The 13,943-nt window shown below is 36.2% G+C and overlaps 12 pseudogenes; all 12 read right to left on the bottom strand.

Moving 5' to 3' along the window:
- Positions 1-708: 708 nt before the first annotated feature.
- Positions 709-827, bottom strand: LOC145647254 (5S ribosomal RNA; annotated as a pseudogene).
- Positions 828-1,180: 353 nt separating this feature from the next.
- LOC145647862 (5S ribosomal RNA) lies at positions 1,181-1,299 on the bottom strand (annotated as a pseudogene).
- A 573-nt stretch (positions 1,300-1,872) lies between these two features.
- Positions 1,873-1,991, bottom strand: LOC145646658 (5S ribosomal RNA; annotated as a pseudogene).
- Positions 1,992-2,658: 667 nt separating this feature from the next.
- LOC145646657 (5S ribosomal RNA) lies at positions 2,659-2,777 on the bottom strand (annotated as a pseudogene).
- A 2,316-nt stretch (positions 2,778-5,093) lies between these two features.
- Positions 5,094-5,212, bottom strand: LOC145648403 (5S ribosomal RNA; annotated as a pseudogene).
- Positions 5,213-6,003: 791 nt separating this feature from the next.
- On the bottom strand, positions 6,004-6,122 carry LOC145646656 (5S ribosomal RNA; annotated as a pseudogene).
- Positions 6,123-7,229: 1,107 nt separating this feature from the next.
- On the bottom strand, positions 7,230-7,348 carry LOC145646655 (5S ribosomal RNA; annotated as a pseudogene).
- A 1,106-nt stretch (positions 7,349-8,454) lies between these two features.
- LOC145646653 (5S ribosomal RNA) lies at positions 8,455-8,573 on the bottom strand (annotated as a pseudogene).
- A 1,106-nt stretch (positions 8,574-9,679) lies between these two features.
- LOC145647920 (5S ribosomal RNA) lies at positions 9,680-9,798 on the bottom strand (annotated as a pseudogene).
- Positions 9,799-10,904: 1,106 nt separating this feature from the next.
- On the bottom strand, positions 10,905-11,023 carry LOC145646652 (5S ribosomal RNA; annotated as a pseudogene).
- Positions 11,024-12,129: 1,106 nt separating this feature from the next.
- Positions 12,130-12,248, bottom strand: LOC145646651 (5S ribosomal RNA; annotated as a pseudogene).
- Positions 12,249-13,354: 1,106 nt separating this feature from the next.
- Positions 13,355-13,473, bottom strand: LOC145646650 (5S ribosomal RNA; annotated as a pseudogene).
- Between the last annotated feature and the right edge of the window lie 470 nt (positions 13,474-13,943).

Below are 13,943 nucleotides of genomic sequence, written 5' to 3'. Positions count from 1 at the left end.
TTCAAATTTGAACATGATAGCTTGAACATACATTAAAGGGATGCAATACAATCTTACAGCACCTGCTATTCCCTGGTACTAAAATATTTCTATTTAATCTGTACACTTCACATACAAGCTTGTCAGTTGCAGATTAAAGTAAAGTGATGCAACAAAAACTTACAGCATCTGCTATTCCCAGGTGCTAACAGATAGTTTTTTTAATTAATCACTGCATTTCACATCCTAGCATGTCATCTTGACAATAAATTAAAGTGATTCAAGAGAAGCTTACAGCATCTCGTAGTCCAAGGTGCTAACAGATAGTTTTTGATGAATCACTGCACTTCACATTCAGGCATGTGAGTTGGAGAGTAAATGAAAGTGATGCAAAAAAAACTTACAGCATCGGCTATTCCCAGGTGCTAACAGATAGTTTTTTTAATTAATCACTGCACTTCACATCCTAGCATGTCATCTTGAAAGTAAATTAAAGTGATGCAAGAGAAGCTTACAGCATCTCGTAGTCCAAGGTGCTAACAGATAGATTTTTGATGACTAACTGCACTTCACATTCAGGCATGTGAGTTGGAGAGTAAATGAAAGTGATGCAAAAAAAACTTACAGCATCTGCTATTCCCAGGTGCTAACAGATAGTTTTTTTTATTAATCACTGCACTTCACATTTGAGCATGTCAGCTTGAAAGTAAATTAAAGTGATGCAAGAAAAGCTTACAGCACCTGGTATTCCTAGGTAGGGTCCCACCTCAGTACTATCCAGGCCCAAACTTGTTTAGCTTCCAAGGTCAGATGAGATTGGGCGTTCTCAAGCTGGTGTGGCCGTAAGCCTTAAACACTTACTCAAATTGCCTAATAATAGCAAATATGATCAAAGACCAATCTGACAATTTTTTTTATTAATCCCTGCAATTGACATTCTAGAATGTTATCTTGAATGTAAATTAAATGATGCAATAAAAGCTTACAACATCTGGTATACGGAGGCACTAACAGACAGTTTTTTGATGAATCACTGCACTTCACATTCAGGCATGTGAGTTGGAGAGTAAATGAAAGTGATGCAAAAAAAACTTACAGCATCGGCTATTCCCAGGTGCTAACAGATAGTTTTTTTTTATTAATCACTGCACTTCACATTTGAGCATGTCAGCTTGAAAGTAAATTAAAGTGATGCAAGAAGAGCTTACAGCACCTGGTATTCCTAGGTAGAGTCCCACCTCAGTACTATCCAGGCCCAAACTTGCTTAGCTTCCAAGGTCAGATGAGATTGGACGTTCTCAAGCTGGTGTGGCCGTAAGCCTTAAACACTTACTCAAATTGCCTAATCATAGCAAATATGATCAAAGACCAATCTGACAATTTTTTTTATTAATCCCTGCACTTGACATTCTAGAATGTTATCTTGAATGTAAATTAAATGATGCAATAAAAGCTTACAACATCTGGTATACGGAGGCACTAACAGACAGTTTTTTGATGAATCACTGCACTTCACATTCAGGCATGTGAGTTGGAGAGTAAATGAAAGTGATGCAACAAAAACTTACAGCATTTGCTATTCCCAGGTGCTAACAGATAGTTTTTTTAATTAATCACTGCACTTCACATCCTAGCATGTCATCTTGAAAGTAAATTAAAGTGATGCAAGAGAAGCTTACAGCATCTCGTAGTCCAAGGTGCTAACAGATAGATTTTTGAGGAATCACTGCACTTCACATTCAGGCATGTGAGTTGGAGAGTAAATGAAAGTGATGCAAAAAAAACTTACAGCATCTGCTATTCCCAGGTGCTAACAGATAGTTTTTTTTATTAATCACTGCACTTCACATTTGAGCATGTCAGCTTGAAAGTAAATTAAAGTGATGCAAGAAAAGCTTACAGCACCTGGTATTCCTAGGTAGGGTCCCACCTCAGTACTATTCAGGCCCAAACTTGCTTAGCTTCCAAGGTCAGATGAGATTGGGCGTTCTCAAGCTGGTGTGGCCGTAAGCCTTAAACACTTACTCAAATTGCCTAATCATAGCAAATATGATCAAAGACCAATCTGACAATTTTTTTTATTAATCCCTGCACTTGACATTCTAGAATGTTATCTTGAATGTAATTAAATGATCCAATAAAAGCTTACAATACGGAGCTGGTATACTGAGGCACTAATTATTCACTGCACTTCAAATTTGAACATGATAGATTGAACATAAATTAAAGGGATGCAAACAATCTTACAGCACCTGCTATTCCCTGGTACTAAAATATTTCTATTTAATCTGTACACTTCACATACAAGCTTGTCAGTTGTAGATTAAAGTAAAGTGATGCAACAAAAACTTACAGCATCTGCTATTCCCAGGTGCTAACAGATAGTTTTTTTTAATTAATCACTGCACTTCACATCCTAGCATGTCATCTTGAAAGTAAATTAAAGTGATGCAAGAGAAGCTTACAGCATCTCGTAGTCCAAGGTGCTAACAGATAGATTTTTGAGGAATCACTGCACTTCACATTCAGGCATGTGAGTTGGAGAGTAAATGAAAGTGATGCAAAAAAAACTTACAGCATCTGCTATTCCCAGGTGCTAACAGATAGTTTTTTTTATTAATCACTGCACTTCACATTTGAGCATGTCAGCTTGAAAGTAAATTAAAGTGATGCAAGAAAAGCTTACAGCACCTGGTATTCCTAGGTAGGGTCCCACCTCAGTACTATTCAGGCCCAAACTTGCTTAGCTTCCAAGGTCAGATGAGATTGGGCGTTCTCAAGCTGGTGTGGCCGTAAGCCTTAAACACTTACTCAAATTGCCTAATCATAGCAAATATGATCAAAGCCCAATCTGACAATTTTTTTTATTAATCCCTGCACTTGACATTCTAGAATGTTATCTTGAATGTAATTAAATGATGCAATAAAAGCTTACAATACGGAGCTGGTATACGGAGGCACTAATTATTCACTGCACTTCAAATTTGAACATGATAGCTTGAACATAAATTAAAGGGATGCAAACAATCTTACAGCACCTGCTATTCCCTGGTACTAAAATATTTCTATTTAATCTGTACACTTCACATACAAGCTTGTCAGTTGCAGATTAAAGTAAAGTGATGCAACAAAAACTTACAGCATCTGCTATTCCCAGGTGCTAACAGATAGTTTTTTTAATTAATCACTGCATTTCACATCCTAGCATGTCATCTTGACAGTAAATTAAAGTGATGCAAGAGAAGCTTACAGCATCTCGTAGTCCAATGTGCTAACATATAGTTTTGTGATGAATCACTGCACTTCACATTCAGGCATGTGAGTTGGAGAGTAAATGAAAGTGATGCAAAAAAAACTTACAGCATCTGCTATTCCCAGGTGCTAACAGATAGTCTGAGTTAATTATTCACTGCACTTCAAATTTGAACATGATAGCTTGAACATAAATTAAAGGGATGCAATACAATCTTACAGCACCTGCTATTCCCTGGTACTAAAATATTTCTATTTAATCTGTACACTTCACATACAAGCTTGTCAGTTGCAGATTAAAGTAAAGTGATGCAACAAAAACTTACAGCATTTGCTATTCCCAGGTGCTAACAGATAGTTTTTTTAATTAATCACTGCACTTCACATCCTAGCATGTCATCTTGAAAGTAAATTAAAGTGATGCAAGAGAAGCTTACAGCATCTCGTAGTCCAAGGTGCTAACAGATAGATTTTTGAGGAATCACTGCACTTCACATTCAGGCATGTGAGTTGGAGAGTAAATGAAAGTGATGCAAAAAAAACTTACAGCATCTGCTATTCCCAGGTGCTAACAGATAGTTTTTTTTATTAATCACTGCATTTCACATCCTAGCATGTCATCTTGACAGTAAATTAAAGTGATGCAAGAGAAGCTTACAGCATCTCGTAGTCCAATGTGCTAACATATAGTTTTTTGATGAATCACTGCACTTCACATTCAGGCATGTGAGTTGGAGAGTAAATGAAAGTGATGCAAAAAAAACTTACAGCATCTGCTATTCCCAGGTGCTAACAGATAGTTTGAGTTAATTATTCACTGCACTTCAAATTTGAACATGATAGCTTGAACATAAATTAAAGGGATGCAATACAATCGTACAGCACCTGCTATTCCCTGGTACTAAAATATTTCTATTTAATCTGTACACTTCACATACAAGCTTGTCAGTTGCAGATTAAAGTAAAGTGATGCAACAAAAACTTACAGCATTTGCTATTCCCAGGTGCTAACAGATAGTTTTTTTAATTAATCACTGCACTTCACATCCTAGCATGTCATCTTGACAGTAAATTAAAGTGATGCAAGAGAAGCTTACAGCATCTCGTAGTCCAATGTGCTAACATATAGTTTTTTGATGAATCACTGCACTTCACATTCAGGCATGTGAGTTGGAGAGTAAATGAAAGTGATGCAAAAAAAACTTACAGCATCTGCTATTCCCAGGTGCTAACAGATAGTTTGAGTTAATTATTCATTGCACTTCAAATTTGAACATGATAGCTTGAACATAAATTAAAGGGATGCAATACAATCTTACAGCACCTGCTATTCCCTGGTACTAAAATATTTCTATTTAATCTGTACACTTCACATACAAGCTTGTCAGTTGCAGATTAAAGTAAAGTGATGCAACAAAAACTTACAGCATCTGCTATTCCCAGGTGCTAACAGATAGTTTTTTTAATTAATCACTGCATTTCACATCCTAGCATGTCATCTTGACAGTAAATTAAAGTGATGCAAGAGAAGCTTACAGCATCTCGTAGTCCAATGTGCTAACATATAGTTTTTTGATGAATCACTGCACTTCACATTCAGGCATGTGAGTTGGAGAGTAAATGAAAGTGATGCAAAAAAAACTTACAGCATCTGCTATTCCCAGGTGCTAACAGATAGTTTGAGTTAATTATTCACTGCACTTCAAATTTGAACATGATAGCTTGAACATAAATTAAAGGGATGCAATACAATCTTACAGCACCTGCTATTCCCAGGTGCTAACAGATAGTTTTTTTTATTAATCACTGCACTTCACATTTGAGCATGTCAGCTTGAAAGTAAATTAAAGTGATGGAAGAAAAGCTTACAGCACCTGGTATTCCTAGGTAGGGTCCCACCTCAGTACTATCCAGGCCCAAACTTGCTTAGCTTCCAAGGTCAGATGAGATTGGGCATTCTCAAACTGGTGTGGCCGTAAGCCTTAAACACTTACTCAAATTGCCTAATCATAGCAAATATGATCAAAGACCAATCTGACAATTTTTTTTATTAATCCCTGCAATTGACATTCTAGAATGTTATCTTGAATGTAAATTAAATGATGCAATAAAAGCTTACAACATCTGGTATACGGAGGAAGTAACAGACAGTTTTTTGATGAATCACTGCACTTCACATTCAGGCACGTGAGTTGGAGAGTAAATGAAAGTGATGCAAAAAAAAATTACAGCATCTGCTATTCCCAGGTGCTAACAGATAGTTTGAGTTAATTATTCACTGCACTTCAAATTTGAACATGATAGCTTGAACATAAATTAAAGGGATGCAATACAATCTTACAGCACCTGCTATTCCCTGGTACTAAAATATTTCTATTTAATCTGTACACTTCACATACAAGCTTGTCAGTTGCAGATTAAAGTAAAGTGATGCAACAAAAACTTACAGCATTTGCTATTCCCAGGTGCTAACAGATAGTTTTTTTAATTAATCACTGCAATTCACATCCTAGCATGTCATCTTGAAAGTAAATTAAAGTGATGCAAGAGAAGCTTACAGCATCTCGTAGTCCAAGGTGCTAACAGATAGATTTTTGAGGAATCACTGCACTTCACATTCAGGCATGTGAGTTGGAGAGTAAATGAAAGTGATGCAAAAAAAACTTACAGCATCTGCTATTCCCAGGTGCTAACAGATAGTTTTTTTTATTAATCACTGCACTTCACATTTGAGCATGTCAGCTTGAAAGTAAATTAAAGTGATGCAAGAAAAGCTTACAGCACCTGGTATTCCTAGGTAGGGTCCCACCTCAGTACTATTCAGGCCCAAACTTGCTTAGCTTCCAAGGTCAGATGAGATTGGGCGTTCTCAAGCTGGTGTGGCCGTAAGCCTTAAACACTTACTCAAATTGCCTAATCATAGCAAATATGATCAAAGACCAATCTGACAATTTTTTTTATTAATCCCTGCACTTGACATTCTAGAATGTTATCTTGAATGTAATTAAATGATGCAATAAAAGCTTACAATACGGAGCTGGTATACTGAGGCACTAATTATTCACTGCACTTCAAATTTGAACATGATAGATTGAACATAAATTAAAGGGATGCAAACAATCTTACAGCACCTGCTATTCCCTGGTACTAAAATATTTCTATTTAATCTGTACACTTCACATACAAGCTTGTCAGTTGCAGATTAAAGTAAAGTGATGCAACAAAAACTTACAGCATCTGCTATTCCCAGGTGCTAACAGATAGTTTTTTTTAATTAATCACTGCATTTCACATCCTAGCATGTCATCTTGACAGTAAATTAAAGTGATGCAAGAGAAGCTTACAGCATCTCGTAGTCCAATGTGCTAACATATAGTTTTTTGATGAATCACTGCACTTCACATTCAGGCATGTGAGTTGGAGAGTAAATGAAAGTGATGCAAAAAAAACTTACAGCATCTGCTATTCCCAGGTGCTAACAGATAGTTTGAGTTAATTATTCACTGCACTTCAAATTTGAACATGATAGCTTGAACATAAATTAAAGGGATGCAATACAATCTTACAGCACCTGCTATTCCCTGGTACTAAAATATTTCTATTTAATCTGTACACTTCACATACAAGCTTGTCAGTTGCAGATTAAAGTAAAGTGATGCAACAAAAACTTACAGCATTTGCTATTCCCAGGTGCTAACAGATAGTTTTTTTTAATTAATCACTGCAATTCACATCCTAGCATGTCATCTTGAAAGTAAATTAAAGTGATGCAAGAGAAGCTTACAGCATCTCGTAGTCCAAGATGCTAACAGATAGATTTTTGAGGAATCACTGCACTTCACATTCAGGCATGTGAGTAGGAGAGTAAATGAAAGTGATGCAAAAAAAACTTACAGCATCTGCTATTCCCAGGTGCTAACAGATAGTTTTTTATATTAATCACTGCACTTCACATTTGAGCATGTCAGCTTGAAAGTAAATTAAAGTGATGCAAGAAAAGCTTACAGCACCTGGTATTCCTAGGTAGGGTCCCACCTCAGTACTATTCAGGCCCAAACTTGCTTAGCTTCCAAGGTCAGATGAGATTGGGCGTTCTCAAGCTGGTGTGGCCGTAAGCCTTAAACACTTACTCAAATTGCCTAATCATAGCAAATATGATCAAAGACCAATCTGACAATTTTTTTTATTAATCCCTGCACTTGACATTCTAGAATGTTATCTTGAATGTAATTAAATGATGCAATAAAAGCTTACAATACGGAGCTGGTATACTGAGGCACTAATTATTCACTGCACTTCAAATTTGAACATGATAGATTGAACATAAATTAAAGGGATGCAAACAATCTTACAGCACCTGCTATTCCCTGGTACTAAAATATTTCTATTTAATCTGTACACTTCACATACAAGCTTGTCAGTTGTAGATTAAAGTAAAGTGATGCAACAAAAACTTACAGCATCTGCTATTCCCAGGTGCTAACAGATAGTTTTTTTTAATTAATCACTGCATTTCACATCCTAGCATGTCATCTTGACAGTAAATTAAAGTGATGCAAGAGAAGCTTACAGCATCTCGTAGTCCAATGTGCTAACATATAGTTTTTTGATGAATCACTGCACTTCACATTCAGGCATGTGAGTTGGAGAGTAAATGAAAGTGATGCAAAAAAAACTTACAGCATCTGCTATTCCCAGGTGCTAACAGATAGTTTGAGTTAATTATTCACTGCACTTCAAATTTAGACATGATAGCTTGAACATAAATTAAAGGGATGCAATACAATCTTACAGCACCTGCTATTCCCTGGTACTAAAATATTTCTATTTAATCTGTACACTTCACATACAAGCTTGTCAGTTGCAGATTAAAGTAAAGTGATGCAACAAAAACTTACAGCATTTGCTATTCCCAGGTGCTAACAGATAGTTTTTTTAATTAATCACTGCACTTCACATCCTAGCATGTCATCTTGAAAGTAAATTAAAGTGATGCAAGAGAAGCTTACAGCATCTCGTAGTCCAAGGTGCTAACAGATAGATTTTTGAGGAATCACTGCACTTCACATTCAGGCATGTGAGTTGGAGAGTAAATGAAAGTGATGCAAAAAAAACTTACAGCATCTGCTATTCCCAGGTGCTAACAGATAGTTTTTTTTATTAATCACTGCACTTCACATTTGAGCATGTCAGCTTGAAAGTAAATTAAAGTGATGCAAGAAAAGCTTACAGCACCTGGTATTCCTAGGTAGGGTCCCACCTCAGTACTATTCAGGCCCAAACTTGCTTAGCTTCCAAGGTCAGATGAGATTGGGCGTTCTCAAGCTGGTGTGGCCGTAAGCCTTAAACACTTACTCAAATTGCCTAATCATAGCAAATATGATCAAAGACCAATCTGACAATTTTTTTTATTAATCCCTGCACTTGACATTCTAGAATGTTATCTTGAATGTAATTAAATGATGCAATAAAAGCTTACAATACGGAGCTGGTATACTGAGGCACAAATTATTCACTGCACTTCAAATTTGAACATGATAGATTGAACATAAATTAAAGGGATGCAAACAATCTTACAGCACCTGCTATTCCCTGGTACTAAAATATTTCTATTTAATCTGTACACTTCACATACAAGCTTGTCAGTTGTAGATTAAAGTAAAGTGATGCAACAAAAACTTACAGCATCTGCTATTCCCAGGTGCTAACAGATAGTTTTTTTTAATTAATCACTGCATTTCACATCCTAGCATGTCATCTTGACAGTAAATTAAAGTGATGCAAGAGAAGCTTACAGCATCTCGTAGTCCAATGTGCTAACATATAGTTTTTTGATGAATCACTGCACTTCACATTCAGGCATGTGAGTTGGAGAGTAAATGAAAGTGATGCAAAAAAAACTTACAGCATCTGCTATTCCCAGGTGCTAACAGATAGTTTGAGTTAATTATTCACTGCACTTCAAATTTGAACATGATAGCTTGAACATAAATTAAAGGGATGCAATACAATCTTACAGCACCTGCTATTCCCTGGTACTAAAATATTTCTATTTAATCTGTACACTTCACATACAAGCTTGTCAGTTGCAGATTAAAGTAAAGTGATGCAACAAAAACTTACAGCATTTGCTATTCCCAGGTGCTAACAGATAGTTTTTTTAATTAATCACTGCACTTCACATCCTAGCATGTCATCTTGAAAGTAAATTAAAGTGATGCAAGAGAAGCTTACAGCATCTCGTAGTCCAAGGTGCTAACAGATAGATTTTTGAGGAATCACTGCACTTCACATTCAGGCATGTGAGTTGGAGAGTAAATGAAAGTGATGCAAAAAAAACTTACAGCATCTGCTATTCCCAGGTGCTAACAGATAGTTTTTTTTATTAATCACTGCACTTCACATTTGAGCATGTCAGCTTGAAAGTAAATTAAAGTGATGCAAGAAAAGCTTACAGCACCTGGTATTCCTAGGTAGGGTCCCACCTCAGTACTATTCAGGCCCAAACTTGCTTAGCTTCCAAGGTCAGATGAGATTGAGCGTTCTCAAGCTGGTGTGGCCGTAAGCCTTAAACACTTACTCAAATTGCCTAATCATAGCAAATATGATCAAAGACCAATCTGACAATTTTTTTTATTAATCCCTGCACTTGACATTCTAGAATGTTATCTTGAATGTAATTAAATGATGCAATAAAAGCTTACAATACGGAGCTGGTATACTGAGGCACTAATTATTCACTGCACTTCGAATTTGAACATGATAGATTGAACATAAATTAAAGGGATGCAAACAATCTTACAGCACCTGCTATTCCCTGGTACTAAAATATTTCTATTTAATCTGTACACTTCACATACAAGCTTGTCAGTTGCAGATTAAAGTAAAGTGATGCAACAAAAACTTACAGCATCTGCTATTCCCAGGTGCTAACAGATAGTTTTTTTTAATTAATCACTGCATTTCACATCCTAGCATGTCATCTTGACAGTAAATTAAAGTGATGCAAGAGAAGCTTACAGCATCTCGTAGTCCAATGTGCTAACATATAGTTTTTTGATGAATCACTGCACTTCACATTCAGGCATGTGAGTTGGAGAGTAAATGAAAGTGATGCAAAAAAAACTTACAGCATCTGCTATTCCCAGGTGCTAACAGATAGTTTGAGTTAATTATTCACTGCACTTCAAATTTGAACATGATAGCTTGAACATAAATTAAAGGGATGCAATACAATCTTACAGCACCTGCTATTCCCTGGTACTAAAATATTTCTATTTAATCTGTACACTTCACATACAAGCTTGTCAGTTGCAGATTAAAGTAAAGTGATGCAACAAAAACTTACAGCATTTGCTATTCCCAGGTGCTAACAGATAGTTTTTTTAATTAATCACTGCACTTCACATCCTAGCATGTCATCTTGAAAGTAAATTAAAGTGATGCAAGAGAAGCTTACAGCATCTCGTAGTCCAAGGTGCTAACAGATAGATTTTTGAGGAATCACTGCACTTCACATTCAGGCATGTGAGTTGGAGAGTAAATGAAAGTGATGCAAAAAAAACTTACAGCATCTGCTATTCCCAGGTGCTAACAGATAGTTTTTTTTATTAATCACTGCACTTCACATTTGAGCATGTCAGCTTGAAAGTAAATTAAAGTGATGCAAGAAAAGCTTACAGCACCTGGTATTCCTAGGTAGGGTCCCACCTCAGTACTATTCAGGCCCAAACTTGCTTAGCTTCCAAGGTCAGATGAGATTGGGCGTTCTCAAGCTGGTGTGGCCGTAAGCCTTAAACACTTACTCAAATTGCCTAATCATAGCAAATATGATCAAAGACCAATCTGACAATTTTTTTTATTAATCCCTGCACTTGACATTCTAGAATGTTATCTTGAATGTAATGAAATGATCCAATAAAAGCTTACAATACGGAGCTGGTATACTGAGGCACTAATTATTCACTGCACTTCAAATTTGAACATGATAGATTGAACATAAATTAAAGGGATGCAAACAATCTTACAGCACCTGCTATTCCCTGGTACTAAAATATTTCTATTTAATCTGTACACTTCACATACAAGCTTGTCAGTTGTAGATTAAAGTAAAGTGATGCAACAAAAACTTACAGCATCTGCTATTCCCAGGTGCTAACAGATAGTTTTTTTTAATTAATCACTGCATTTCACATCCTAGCATGTCATCTTGACAGTAAATTAAAGTGATGCAAGAGAAGCTTACAGCATCTCGTAGTCCAATGTGCTAACATATAGTTTTTTGATGAATCACTGCACTTCACATTCAGGCATGTGAGTTGGAGAGTAAATGAAAGTGATGCAAAAAAAACTTACAGCATCTGCTATTCCCAGGTGCTAACAGATAGTTTGAGTTAATTATTCACTGCACTTCAAATTTGAACATGATAGCTTGAACATAAATTAAAGGGATGCAATACAATCTTACAGCACCTGCTATTCCCTGGTACTAAAATATTTCTATTTAATCTGTACACTTCACATACAAGCTTGTCAGTTGCAGATTAAAGTAAAGTGATGCAACAAAAACTTACAGCATTTGCTATTCCCAGGTGCTAACAGATAGTTTTTTTAATTAATCACTGCAATTCACATCCTAGCATGTCATCTTGAAAGTAAATTAAAGTGATGCAAGAGAAGCTTACAGCATCTCGTAGTCCAAGGTGCTAACAGATAGATTTTTGAGGAATCACTGCACTTCACATTCAGGCATGTGAGTTGGAGAGTAAATGAAAGTGATGCAAAAAAAACTTACAGCATCTGCTATTCCCAGGTGCTCACAGATAGTTTTTTTTATTAATCACTGCACTTCACATTTGAGCATGTCAGCTTGAAAGTAAATTAAAGTGATGCAAGAAAAGCTTACAGCACCTGGTATTCCTAGGTAGGGTCCCACCTCAGTACTATTCAGGCCCAAACTTGCTTAGCTTCCAAGGTCAGATGAGATTGGGCGTTCTCAAGCTGGTGTGGCCGTAAGCCTGAAACACTTACTCAAATTGCCTAATCATAGCAAATATGATCAAAGACCAATCTGACAATTTTTTTTATTAATCCCTGCACTTGACATTCTAGAATGTTATCTTGAATGTAATTAAATGATGCAATAAAAGCTTACAATACGGAGCTGGTATAATGAGGCACTAATTATTCACTGCACTTCAAATTTGAACATGATAGATTGAACATAAATTAAAGGGATGCAAACAATCTTACAGCACCTGCTATTCCCTGGTACTAAAATATTTCTATTTAATCTGTACACTTCACATACAAGCTTGTCAGTTGCAGATTAAAGTAAAGTGATGCAACAAAAACTTACAGCATCTGCTATTCCCAGGTGCTAACAGATAGTTTTTTTTAATTAATCACTGCATTTCACATCCTAGCATGTCATCTTGACAGTAAATTAAAGTGATGCAAGAGAAGCTTACAGCATCTCGTAGTCCAATGTGCTAACATATAGTTTTTTGATGAATCACTGCACTTCACATTCAGGCATGTGAGTTGGAGAGTAAATGAAAGTGATGCAAAAAAAACTTACAGCATCTGCTATTCCCAGGTGCTAACAGATAGTTTGAGTTAATTATTCACTGCACTTCAAATTTGAACATGATAGCTTGAACATAAATTAAAGGGATGCAATACAATCTTACAGCACCTGCTATTCCCTGGTACTAAAATATTTCTATTTAATCTGTACACTTCACATACAAGCTTGTCAGTTGCAGATTAAAGTAAAGTGATGCAACAAAAACTTACAGCATTTGCTATTCCCAGGTGCTAACAGATAGTTTTTTTAATTAATCACTGCACTTCACATCCTAGCATGTCATCTTGAAAGTAAATTAAAGTGATGCAAGAGAAGCTTACAGCATCTCGTAGTCCAAGGTGCTAACAGATAGATTTTTGAGGAATCACTGCACTTCACATTCAGGCATGTGAGTTGGAGAGTAAATGAAAGTGATGCAAAAAAAACTTACAGCATCTGCTATTCCCAGGTGCTAACAGATAGTTTTTTTTATTAATCACTGCACTTCACATTTGAGCATGTCAGCTTGAAAGTAAATTAAAGTGATGCAAGAAAAGCTTACAGCACCTGGTATTCCTAGGTAGGGTCCCACCTCAGTACTATTCAGGCCCAAACTTGCTTAGCTTCCAAGGTCAGATGAGATTGGGCGTTCTCAAGCTGGTGTGGCCGTAAGCCTTAAACACTTACTCAAATTGCCTAATCATAGCAAATATGATCAAAGACCAATCTGACAATTTTTTTTATTAATCCCTGCACTTGACATTCTAGAATGTTATCTTGAATGTAATGAAATGATCCAATAAAAGCTTACAATACGGAGCTGGTATACTGAGGCACTAATTATTCACTGCACTTCAAATTTGAACATGATAGATTGAACATAAATTAAAGGGATGCAAACAATCTTACAGCACCTGCTATTCCCTGGTACTAAAATATTTCTATTTAATCTGTACACTTCACATACAAGCTTGTCAGTTGTAGATTAAAGTAAAGTGATGCAACAAAAACTTACAGCATCTGCTATTCCCAGGTGCTAACAGATAGTTTTTTTTAATTAATCACTGCATTTCACATCCTAGCATGTCATCTTGACAGTAAATTAAAGTGATGCAAGAGAAGCTTACAGCATCTCGTAGTCCAA

Source organism: Electrophorus electricus, chromosome 13 (genome assembly GCF_041902795.1).
Source record: "Electrophorus electricus isolate QZ-2024a chromosome 13, ASM4190279v1, whole genome shotgun sequence".
In the NCBI taxonomy this organism is placed as follows: domain Eukaryota; kingdom Metazoa; phylum Chordata; class Actinopteri; order Gymnotiformes; family Gymnotidae; genus Electrophorus; species Electrophorus electricus.
This window is presented reverse-complemented; position numbering and strand designations above follow the sequence as displayed.